The 13126-nt window shown below is 51.3% G+C and overlaps 1 gene segment (V, D, J or C); it reads right to left on the minus strand.

Moving 5' to 3' along the window:
- The window catches only part of LOC109699244 (immunoglobulin kappa variable 4-1-like), a 935238-nt gene that overhangs the window by 73410 nt on the left and 848702 nt on the right, over nt 1–13126 (minus strand).

The raw sequence follows: 13126 nt of genomic DNA on the forward strand, positions 1-13126 counted from the left end.
CTCCCGGGTGGGTGGCCGTCCCCTGTGATGTCACAGTGTCCCTCCCAGGAGTCTCTGCCTCCAGTGACGTCACAATGGCCCCCGTGACACTGGCCTGGCCCCGTGGCGGTCAGCACGCCCTGCTCAGGACCGTGGCCTGGCCCTGGGACAGCGGGGTCCCGTCCTGCCCAGTGTCCTGAGTCAAGGAATGCCAGTGTCCCCTCAGGGGCGTCAGGGTCACTTGCTCCGGGGATGGCACAGGTCACACACAGCCTGAGGGCCATCTCAGGGCTGCCCGGGTGGGTCACCTGCTCCGAAGGACGTCAGAAGGCCAGTGTCACGTTCAGGACCTGACCTACCTGTGACCTGATCCACGGCGGGGACCACAGTCCAGGTGTCACCTTCATGACAGGACACCTTTGTCAGCTAAGTGACTTATACACCCCTCCCCTGGGACCTCCCCTTTTTCAGCTGAGTGACTTACAGACCACTCCCCTGGGAACTCCCTTCTGTCAGCTGAATGACTTACAGATCACTCCCCTGGGAGCTCCCCTTTGTCAGCTGAGTGACCTACAGACCACTCCCCTGGGACCTCCCCTTTCTCAGCTGAGTGACTTACAGATCACTCCCCTGGGACCTCCCCTTTCTCAGCTGAGGGACTTACAGACCACTCCCCCGGGACCTCCCCTTTCTCAGCTGAGTGACTTACAGACCACTCCCCTGGGACCTCCCCTTTCTCAGCTGAGTGACTTACAGACCACTCCCCTGGGACTTCCTCTTTGTCAGCTGAGTGATTTACAGACCACTCCCCCGGGACCTCCCCTTTCTCAGCTGAGTGACCTACAGATCACTCCTCCAGGACCTCCCCTCTGTCAGCTGAGTGACTTACAGATCACTTCCCTGGGACCTCCCCTTTCTCAGCTGAGTGACCTACAGATCACTCCTCCGGGACCTCCCCTCTGTCAGCTGAGTGACTTACAGATCACTTCCCTGGGACCTCCCCTTTCTCTGCTGAGTGACTTACAGACCACTCCCCTGGGACCTCCCCTTTCTCAGCTGAGTGACTTACAGACCACTCCCCTGGGAACTCCCTTCTGTCAACTGAGTGACTCACAGACCACTCCCCTGGGACCTCCCCTTTCTCAGCTGAGTGACTTACAGATCACTCCCCCGGTACCTCCCCTTTGTCAGCTGAGTGACTTACAGACCACTCCCCTGGGACCTCCCCTTTCTCAGCTGAGTGACTTACAGACCTCTCCCCTGGGACTTCCCCTTTCTCAGCTGAGTGACTTACAGACCACTCCCCTGGGACTTCCCCTCTGTCAGCTGAGTGACTTACAGATCACTCCCCCGGGACTTCCCCTTTGCCAGCTGAGTGACTTTCAGATCACTCCCCTGGGACCTCCCCTTTCTCTGCTGAGTGACTTACAGACCACTCCCCTGGGACCTCCCCTTTCTCAGCTGAGTGACTTACAGACCTCTCCCCTGGGACTTCCCCTTTCTCAGCTGAGTGACTTACAGACCACTCCCCTGGGAACTCCCTTCTGTCAGCTGAGTGACTCACAGACCACTCCCCTGGGACCTCCCCTTTCTCAGCTGAGTGACTTACAGATCACTCTCCCGGTACCTCCCCTTTGTCAGCTGAGTGACTTACAGACCACTCCCCTGGGACCTCCCCTTTCTCAGCTGAGTGACTTACAGACCACTCCCCTGGGACCTCCCCTTTCTCAGCTGAGTGACTTACAGACCTCTCCCCTGGGACTTCCCCTTTCTCAGCTGAGTGACTTACAGACCACTCCCCTGGGACCTCCCCTTTCTCAGCTGAGGGACTTACAGATCACTCCCCCAGGACCTCCCCTTTGTCAGCTGAGTGACTTACAGACCACTCCCCTGGGACCTCCCCTTTCTCAGCTGAGTGACTTACAGACCTCTCCCCTGGGACTTCCCCTTTCTCAGCTGAGTGACTTACAGACCTCTCCCATGGGACTTCCCCTTTCTCAGCTGAGTGACTTACAGACCACTCCCCTGGGAACTCCCTTCTGTCAGCTGAGTGACTCACAGACCACTCCACTGGGACCTCCCCTTTCTCAGCTGAGTGACTTACAGATCACTCCCCCAGTACCTCCCCTTTGTCAGCTGAGTGACTTACAGACCACTCCCCTGGGACCTCCCCTTTCTCAGCTGAGTGACTTACAGATCACTCCCCTGGTACCTCCCCTTTGTCAGCTGAGTGACTTACAGACCACTCCCCTGGGACCTCCCCTTTCTCAGCTGAGTGACTTACAGACCTCTCCCCTGGGACTTCCCCTTTCTCAGCTGAGTGACTTACAGACCACTCCCCTGGGACTTCCCCTCTGTCAGCTGAGTGACTTACAGATCACTCCCCCGGGACTTCCCCCTTTGCCAGCTGAGTGACTTACAGATCACTCCCCCGGGACCTCCCCTTTCTCAGCTAAGGGACTTACAGATCACTCCCCTGGGAACTCCCTTCTGTCAGCTGAATGACTTACAGATCACTCCCCTGGGAGCTCCCCTTTGTCAGCTGAGTGACCTACAGACCACTCCCCTGGGACCTCCCATTTCTCAGCTGAGTGACTTACAGACCTCTCCCCTGGGACTTCCCCTTTCTCAGCTGAGTGACTTACAGACCACTCCCCTGGGACTTCCCCTCTGTCAGCTGAGTGACTTACAGATCACTCCCCTGGGACTTCCCCTTTGCCAGCTGAGTGACTTACAGACCACTCCCCTGGGACCTCCCCTTTCTCAGCTGAGTGACTTACAGACCTCTCCCCTGGGACTTCCCCTTTCTCAGCTGAGTGACTTACAGACCACTCCCCTGGGACCTCCCCTTTCTCAGCTGAGTGACTTACAGACCTCTCCCCTGGGACTTCCCCTTTCTCAGCTGAGTGACTTACAGACCACTCCCCTGGGACTTCCCCTTTGCCAGCTGAGTGACTTACAGACCACTCCCCTGGGACTTCCCCTCTGTCAGCTGAGTGACTTACAGATCACTCCCCTGGGACCTCCCCTTTCTCAGCTGAGTGACTTACAGTTCACTCCCCTGGGACTTCCTCTTTGTCAGCTGAGTGATTTACAGACCACTCCCCCGGGACCTCCCCTTTCTCAGCTGAGTGACCTACAGATCACTCCTCCAGGACCTCCCCTCTGTCAGCTGAGTGACTTACAGATCACTTCCCTGGGACCTCCCCTTTCTCAGCTGAGTGACCTACAGATCACTCCCCCGGGACCTCCCCTTTGCCAGCTGAGTGACTTACAGATCACTCCCCCGGGACCACCCCTTTCTCAGCTGAGATCACTCCCATAGGACTTCCCCTTTGTCAGTTGAGGAAGAGAGGAGGAGAGGAGGAGAGGAGAGGGAGGAGGGGAGGAGGAGGAGAGGGACGAGGGGAGGAGGAGGAGAGGGACGAGGAGAGGAGGAGAGGAGAGGGAGGAGGGGAGGAGGAGGAGAGGGACGAGGGGAGGAGGAGGAGAGGGATGAGGAGAGGAGGAGGAAGAGAGGAAGAGAGGAGGAGGAGGAGAGGAAGATGGATGGATGGGTGGATGGATGGGTGGATGGATGGATGGATGGATGGATGGGTGCATGGGTGGGTGGATTTGTGTGTGGATGGGTGGATGGATGGATGGATGGGTGCATGGGTGGGTGGATGGGTGTGTGGATGGATGGGTGGATGGATGGGTGCATGGGTGGGTGGATGGATGGATGGGTGGGTGGATGGATGGGTGGATGGGTGGGTGGATGAGTGGATGGGTGGGTGGATGGATGGGCGGATGGGTGGATCATTGGATGGGTGGGTGCATGAGTGGGTGGATGGGTGGATGGTTGGATGGGTGGGTGGATCGGTGGATGGGTGGGTGCATGGGTGGGTGGATGGGTGCATGGGTGGGTGGATGGATGGGTGGATGGATGGGTGGATGGGTGCATGGGTGGGTGGATGGGTGCATGGGTGGGTGGATCGGTGGATGGGTGGGTGCATGGGTGGGTGGATGGGTGCATGGGTGGGTGGATGGATGGGTGGTTGGGTGCATGGATGGGTGGATCGGTGGATGGGTGGGTGCATGGGTGGGTGGATGGATGGGTGGTTGGGTGCATGGATGGGTGGATCGTTGGATGGGTGGGTGCATGAGTGGGTGGATGGGTGCATGGGTAGGTGGATCGGTGGATGGGTGGGTGCATGAGTGGGTGGATGGGTGGATGGTTGGATGGGTGGGTGCATGGGTGGGTGGATGGATGGGCGGATGGGTGGATCGTTGGATGGGTGGGTGCATGAATGGGTGGATGGGTGCATGAGTGGGTGGATGGGTGGGTGTATGGGTGCATGGATGGGTGCATGGGTGGGTGGATGGATGGGTGGATGGGTGCATGGATGGGTGGATGGGTGCATGGATGGGTGGATGGGTGCATGGGTGGGTGGATCGGTGGATGGGTGGGTGCATGAGTGGGTGGATGGGTGGATGGTTGGATGGGTGGGTGCATGGGTGGGTGGATGGATGGGCGGATGGGTGGATCGTTGGATGGGTGGGTGCATGAATGGGTGGATGGGTGGATGGTTGGATGGGTGGGTGCATGGGTGGGTGGATGGATGGATGGGTGGGTGGATGGGATGATGGATGGGTGGATGGGTGCATGGGTGGGTGGATCGGTGGATGGGTGGGTGCATGAGTGGGTGGATGGGTGGATGGTTGGATGGGTGGGTGCATGGGTGGGTGGATGGATGGGCGGATGGGTGGATCGTTGGATGGGTGGGTGCATGAATGGGTGGATGGGTGGATGGTTGGATGGGTGGGTGCATGGGTGGGTGGATGGATGGATGGGTGGGTGGATGGGATGATGGGTGGGTGGATGGGTGGATCGGTGGATGGGTGCATGGATGGGTGGATGGGTGCATGGGTGGGTGGATCGGTGGATGGGTGGGTGCATGAGTGGGTGGATGGGTGGATGGTTGGATGGGTGGGTGCATGGGTGGGTGGATGGATGGGCGGATGGGTGGATCGTTGGATGGGTGGGTGCATGAATGGGTGGATGGGTGGATGGTTGGATGGGTGGGTGCATGGGTGGGTGGATGGATGGATGGGTGGGTGGATGGGATGATGGGTGGGTGGATGGGTGGATCGGTGGATGGGTGGGTGCATGGGTGGGTGGATGGATGGGTGGATGGGTGCATGGATGGGTGGATGGATGGGTGGATGGGTGCATGGGTGGGTGGATGGATGGATGGATGGGTGGATGGGTGGATGGTTGGATGCGTGGATGGATGGATGGATGGATGGGTGGATGGATGGATGGATGGATGGATGAGTGGATGGATGGATGGATGGGTGGGTAAATGGATGGATGGATGGGTGGATGGGTGGGTGGGTGGATCAGTGGATGGGTGGGTGCATGGGTGGGTGGATGGGTGCATGGTTGGGTGGATGGATGGATGGGTGGATGAGTGGATGGATGTATGTATGGATGGGTGGATGGATGGGTGGATGGGTGGGTGGATGGATGGATGGGTGGGTGGATGGATAGATGAGTGGATGGATGGATGGGTGGATGGATGTGTGGATGGATATTTGGATGGGTGGGTGGATGGGTGGATGCATGGGTGGATGGATGGTTGGGTGGATGGGTGGATGTGTGCATTGATGGGTGGGTGGATGGGTGGATGTGTGGATGGATGGGTGGGTGGGTGGATGTGTGGATGGATGGGTGGGTGGGTGGATGGACGTGTGGATTGATACTTGTGTGGGTGGGTGGTTGGATCAATGGATGGGTGGATGATGGGTGGGTGGGTGGATTGTGGGTGGGTGGATGTTTATTGAAAATATTGCAGAGATGGGGATAGAAAAGATTGATGAGGAAATTAAATTCAACAATGATGTATTCTGATACTTTTGTATACGTCACAATGAATCAGTAATACATTAACAGAAAGAGAAATAAGAGAGACGAAGAAATAAGCGCACTTGTCCATGTGTTTACAACATCATAAAACATCCTTACGTTCTCTTCTCATCCTTTCCATTAAGATTGGTGTGAAAGGGAAAAAAACAAAGGTAACAAAATTATACCTGTGTTTTGCATGGTGTATAATGACACCATTTATTATTGTTTGATCATTTTCCCACTCTCACACTCGTCAAAATCTCTGGGTTCAATGCTTTTTCGTCAATCTGCGATACAGTGGAACTTTCCGGAATCTCGTCTGCAGGAAGGACAGCCCAGCGCAGCCCAACGAGACCAGGTTAGGTTTTACAGAGAGCTCGGTAAAGTAGGCACCGTGGTCATGAATATCAGTGAGAAATGAAGATGGATCCGTCTCACCTGTGACTTTCGTTTTCAGATTAATGGCGACTGGTATTCTATTTTGATAGCAGCTGACGATGTAGAGAAGATAAGTGAGGGTGGACCTCTGAGAACTCTGTTCCGCCATGTTGAATGTAGCGAACACCGTGACGACATCACCGTCAACTTCTATGTCAAGTAAGCAAGCTTCCCCTGACTACCGCCCTGGAGCCCTTGACTCCTCACTTGTACTACACGCTCAAGCTTGTGCAGAAAGGTTTGTGTTTTCTGGGACCAATTGTCTGTGGTCATTATTGATAGGATCATGTACTTAGATGTATTGGGGACTCAGGGTAAGTATCAATGCCCTTGGACGTAGTGGGACTCAGGGTCAGTAACAATGCCCTTGGTTAATGTGGGGATTTAGGGTCAGTATCAATCCCCTTGGATGTAGTGGGACTCAGGGTCAGTATCAGTCCCCTTGGATGTAGTGGGGATTCAGGGTTAGTATCAGTCCCCTTAGATGTAGTGGGAGTCAGTGTCAGTCTCAATCCCCTTGGATGTAGTGGGACTCAGGGTCAGTATCAATCCCCTTAGATGTAGTGGGACTCAGGGTCAGTATTAATTCCTTTGGTTAATGTGGGGGCTCAGGGTCAGTGTCAATCCCTTTGGATATAGTGGGACTCTGGGTCAGTATCAATCCCCTTGATTGATGTGGGGACTCAAGGTCAGTATCAATCCCCTTAGATGTAGTGGGACTCAGGGTCAGTATTAATTCCCTTGGTTAATGTGGGGACTCAGGGTAAGTATCAATCCCCTTGGATGTAGTGGGGACTCAGGGTCAGTATCAAGCCCTGTAGATGTAGTGGGACTCAGGGTCAGTATCAATACCCTTGGTTGATGTGGGGACTCAGGGTAAGTATCAATCCCATGTATGTACTGGGACTCAGAGTCAGTATCAATGCCGTGGATGTAGTGGGACTCAGGGTCAGTGTCAATCCCCTTAGATTGAGTGGGGACTCAGGGTCAGTATCAATCCCCTTGGATTTAGTGGGGATTCAGGGTAAGTATCAGTCCCCTTAGATGTAGTCAGAGTCAGTGTCAGTATCAATCCCGTGGATGTAGTGGGACTCAGGGTCAGTATCAATGCCGTGTATGTAGTGGGACTCAGGGTCAGTGTCAATCCCCTTAGATTGAGTGGGGACTCAGAGTCAGTATCAATCCCCTTGGATGTAGTGGGACTCAGGGTCAGTATCAACCCCTTTAGGAATCCCTGCCTGGTTGTGGAGCAGCGTCAGGTGGTTGAGCAAAGACAGCGGGATTGCGGTTGGGTTGTGACTCTCGGTGCAGGCGGTGTTACGCCGGGAGGAAGCGTGAGGCGCGGCAGGGGCTGCGAGGGGACGGCTGAGGAGAAGCCGGCTGCGTTGCTTCCTTCGCAGGGTTGGATGGGGACTGCCAGGAGTTCATCGTCGTGGGAAGAAAGCAAGAGGACGGCGTGGGACCCAGGCCACGGGCGGGACGAACCCGCGCCGTCCCCTCCGTCCCCACAGCGAGGCGGCTGGGTTTCCGCGCTCTTTCCCGCTCCGATCCGCTGACCGCGTAGTCGCGTGACAAACACGGGGTCCCCGCCGCGCGTCGTCGTGGGATCCGCGAGGTCAGTCGTTTGGCCTGGAGACGGAGGCGTCGCGAGGTGGAGACTCGCGTTTTTACTCCGATTTTGTAGCACGGTGAAAACGAATAGTCACTCAGTGCGGTGAAAACGAATAGTCACTCAGTGCGGTGAAAACGAATAGTCACTCAGTGAGGTAAAAACGAATAGTCACTCAGTGAGGTAAAAACGAATAGTCAGTCACAGCGCAGCGAAAACGAATAGTCACTCAGTGAGGTAAAAACAAATAGTCAGTCACAGCGCGGTGAAAACGAATAGTCACTCAGTGAAGTAAAAACGAATAGTCAGTCACAGCGCGGTGAAAACGAATAGTCACTCAGTGAAGTAAAAACGAATAGTCAGTCACAGCGCGGTGAAAACGAATAGTCACTCAGTGAGGTAAAAACGAATAGTCGCTTTTTTTCCCGTCCTCTTCTCCAGCACCGACATTTGGGATTCCGCCTTCCGCCCGGCGGGGAGCGAGATTCGCAGGCAGTACGAAGACGGAATCACCGGTTTCCCCCCAAATTTTATCCTCCTCTTTCGACGAGGTCGCGAGCCCGCGGCCTCGCGGCTTTCCTCCCCGTTCCCAAAATGGTTCAGTAAATTGACTGCTGTGCACACGAGCCTGTCCGCAAATGAATGGACGCAGAGGCGTCGACCCCAAGACAAAGCGCGTCAGGCACAGAGCGAGGAAAACCGAAATTTCCCAGAGTCCAGGAATTAAAGACGGGCCTGGACTCGGAGGGGACACTCGTCCCGCCATCGTTGAAACGAGACCAATTCTCCAGTGTTCAAGTGAGAATAGTTCTGTCAGTCACTCAAATAACAATGAAATTTAAAATCCCATACTCAGTTCTGTAAGTCACTCAAATAACAGTCGAGATTCGAAGTCTCATACTCAGTTCTACAGGTGAAATAGCAATCAAGATCTGAAATTTCATAGTTCTGTAAGTCATTCAAATAGCAACCGAGATTAGAAATCTCATAGTCGGTTCTGTAAGTCATTCAAAGAGCAATGGAGATTTGAAATCCCACAGTCAGTTCTGTAAGTCATTCAAATAACAATCGAAAAGTGAAATCTCACAGTTCTGTAAGTCAATCAAATAGCAATCAACATTTGAAGTCTCATAGGCAGTTCTGTAAGTCAATCAAATAGCAATCGAGATTCAAAACACCATAGTTCTGTAAGTCATTCAAATAGCAATCAAGATTCGAAAGATCATAGTTTTGTAAGTCATTGAAATATCCATCGAGATTTGAAAACTTATACTTCTGTAAGTCATTCAAATATCCATCGAGATTTTTAAATCTCATAGTTCTGGAAGTCATTCAAATAGCAATCAATATTTGAAATCCCAAAGTCAGTTCTATAAGTCATTCAAATACCAATGGAGACTTCAAGCCTCATAGTTCTATAAGTCACTCAAATTGCCTCAAGGTTTGAAATCCCATAGTCAGTCTGTAAGTCATTCAAATAGCAATGGTATTTGAAATTCCATAGCCAGTTCTTTAGTCATTCAAATAGCAATTGAGAATTGAAATCTCCTAGTTCAGTAAGTCATTCAAATAGCAATCAAGATTTGAACTCCCATATTCAGTTCTGTAAGTCATTCAAATACCAAAAGAGATTAGAAATCCCATAATGAGTTCTGTAAGTCACTCAAATAGCAATAGACATTTGAAAACTCATAGTCAGTTCTGTAAGTCATTCAAATAGCAATCGGGATTTGAAATCTCATAATCAGTTCTGTAAGACATTCAAATAGTAATCGAGATTTGAAGTCTCATAGTTCTGTAAGTCATTCAAATAGCAATAGAGATTAGAATCCCATAGTCAGTTCTGTAAGTCACTCTCCTGTCTACAACCCATCTATCTGTGTATTTATCTATCATCCATCTCTCTATCTTCTATCTATGAGAGATATCTGTGCTGGATCTTGGAGGATTATGGTGGTGGAGAAGGAGTGAGTAATGGGTTAATCTGATTAAAACACAATATATACAGAACGGAAGTCCCAAGACAAAACCCTTTGGATAATCAATAGTCACTCGATTAATATTCATCAATATTCACTCAATTAATATTCATTAATATTCACTCAATTAACGTTCATCAATATTCACGCAATTGATGTTCATTATTCACTCAATTAATGTTCATCAATATTCACTCAATTCACATTCATCAATATTCACTCAATTAATATTCATCAGTATTCACTCAATTAATGTTCATTATTCACTCAATTAATGTTCATTAATATTCACTCAATTCACGTTCATCAATATTCACTCAATTAACGTTCATCAATATTCACTCAATTAACGTTCATCAATGTTCACTCAATTAACGTTCGTCAATATTCACTCAATTAACGTTCATCATATTCACTCAATTAATAAAATGAAGGCCAGGAGGGGAAAACAGGTCTTTTCTTGGGGATGGGCAGCAGGGGCAGCTGGAGGGACACCAGGAAGGGGGATGAGGGCGAATGGCGAAGCGTTTTGTCTTTATTTATGCAGCGGTGGGAGGGGCGGATGACACGAGGAAAGGGTGAGGGAGGTGACCTCGGGGGAATATTTCGCACCCGTGAACAAAAGCGGAAAACCCTCGCGGTGTCCCGTGTCACCGCCCCTCGCGTCACCCGCTCTTCAGGGCGCTGCTGCTGTGGACTGGGACCCGCGTACCCGCCAGGACAGAAGCCCGTTCTCGCTCGCGGCTGCGTAGTATTCCTTCCTTAACCGGCTGGTCAGTGGTGGGGCGTCTGGACTCCTCCCTTTCCCGAGGTCTGTTGCTCCATCAACAAACCCTGGGCACAGGCTGAGCTGTGCAGGCCGAGCTCGCGGGAAGACAGAGGACAGATGGACGGACAGAAGGCAGAGAGATGGGACGGACAGGACGCCGTCCGTCCTCCACCTCCAGGGCCTGAGGGTTGTGAACGCTGGGGTTTTGAGGGACGCACAGGAGTGCGGCGCCCATGTGTCCCGGCAGCAGCCTGCAGAGGCCACGCCGGGCAGAGGCCGCCATCTTGAACCCTTGCGTGCTGAGTGAGTCCTCCACCTGGCTGGGAGGGGCCGTCTGGAAGCCTGGTCCTCCCGTGTCCCCTTGGGGTCACTGCACCTGGGGCAGCTGCCTGTCCTGGAATCCGTCCCACGCCACAGAGGGGAGGAGCACGGCGCCATAAAACGCACCCCAGAGCCCTCACGGCCACGCTGAGCCCGGGGGTTGTTGACCGGCTGTGTGACCGACACGCCAGAGTTCCACACAGGACTGCGTTCCACGCAGGAGCTAAAGGTGACAAGATCGGTCTCCTCGGGACCCTGGAGCCTGGGCAAATAACCCGGACTGGAAATTCATTTCCTCCTCCTTTGCAGGTGGAATTAGTGAAGGGGCACAGGAAGGAGCGCACTCAAAGCACGTGTTTGTTTCTTTAAGACAGCTGGTCAACAATTTGCACTGTGCCATCGAAACCCCGATGGCTTAAAAATCCTACATTCAGGCTTAAAAGGGAAGAACGTCACACATATTCACTTTATTAACTTCCCCCTCTACATTGAATCTTAAAAGGGAAGAGGCCAGACATAAGGTGTAGCTTTCTAGATCCTAGCTTCCTGCAGCTAGGACCAATGTCCTAAAGTTTCCACCACCTCCCAAACTAGAACCACTATGTAGATACCAAGCCTTCTAGGCATGAACCTGTGGGAGACATTTCACATTCTTACCATAACTCACCCCTTATCTCATGGGGATACATTCCAAGACCTTCCAGTTCATGCCTGAAACTCAGATAGTACTGAATGTATACATGCTATAATTTTTCCTATACAAACAGGAAAATTTCATACCTTTTCTGCCTTAACTAAGCACTTATCACAAGCTGTGTCCATGCCTTTTGCGCCTTGAAGTACGTCAGCAACATGAACATGAATTCCTTTTCCTTTTCAGAGGTAGAGCATTTGTTCATTCCACAGACAGTAGCAACCCAGCAGACAACTTGTCCTTTATTAAGTCAAGAACTTTCACCTTTTCACTTAAAGTAAGTACTTTATGGTTTGCTTCTCTTTCACGTATCTTGAATTTCCAACATCACAACTCTTGCGCTTTGGAGCCACTACTAATAAGGGTCTCTTGAATACAAGTATTGTGATACCACAACAGTCAGTCTAATAGCAGAGATAGGCACTAAGTGACGAACGGGGGCATCACACGGTGCTGTCAACTGGACAATGGGGTGGTTCCCATCCTAAGCAAGATGAAGAGATTTCATCACACTACTCAGAACAGCACACAATTCAAATCTCATAAACCATTGTCTCTGGAGTTTTTCCATTTCTTTAGGTTAGCCCCTGCCTATGCCTTTCAGTCTAGAGTCTCCTTGGGCCGATACACAATGAAGAATTTTTTAAAAGCATGATCTGTGACAATGCCTATGAAGGAAGTCGATGAAGCATTTCCACTCTAGTGTGGATCTGGATCTGGCCATCGAGAGTAGATGCCCCCAGGTTATCTCTAAAGCATTTTATCAAAACAGATCACGTCACTTACCAAAGCTCTTCTCCTCCTACCAAACAAAACTGAAGAGGGGCCATCCAGATGGTCAGTGCTCATAACAATCCAGGTGCCAAATGCTGCCACTGCTTGTACTGGTAAACTAGGTTTTACTGGAATACAGCCACACCGGCTTGTTTACCTTGTCTCTGCTGCTTTTTATGTTACATCAGCAGTGAACACAGAGCCTGCAAAGCTAAAAACGTCAGCCAGCTCCTTTGCAGAAGAAAAGGCTTCCCAATACTTACTTACATAACAGCAGCATACAATTTGGGGGGCACTGAAGGCTCAGAAATACACATTAGATAAACTACGTGTAGGGTAAGTCTACAAAACCAAACAAATACAAGAAAACCAAAGCGTTTACACATTTCCTTACGTTTGGTGCTATCTTTCTTTCTAGGAATGTGTGGAAGGAATTTTTCGTCATGCATCATTATTTAAATTTTTATAAAGCTTGAAGTTTCAAAAGCGATTCTGCTATTAAAAAAAATTCAGTATGTCCTGGCCTTCCTGTGACGCGGAGGAACAGAAATTTTGTCTATGATTTATTCATCTCATGCTTCCTTGGCCATAAACATCTAACTGTAAAATAAACAGCTATCTCGAAATATATATGCAAATAGGAGCTCATTCTTCTCCTGATATGATTTGCATT

This window comes from Castor canadensis, chromosome 12 (genome assembly GCF_047511655.1).
Source record: "Castor canadensis chromosome 12, mCasCan1.hap1v2, whole genome shotgun sequence".
NCBI lineage: Eukaryota > Metazoa > Chordata > Mammalia > Rodentia > Castoridae > Castor > Castor canadensis.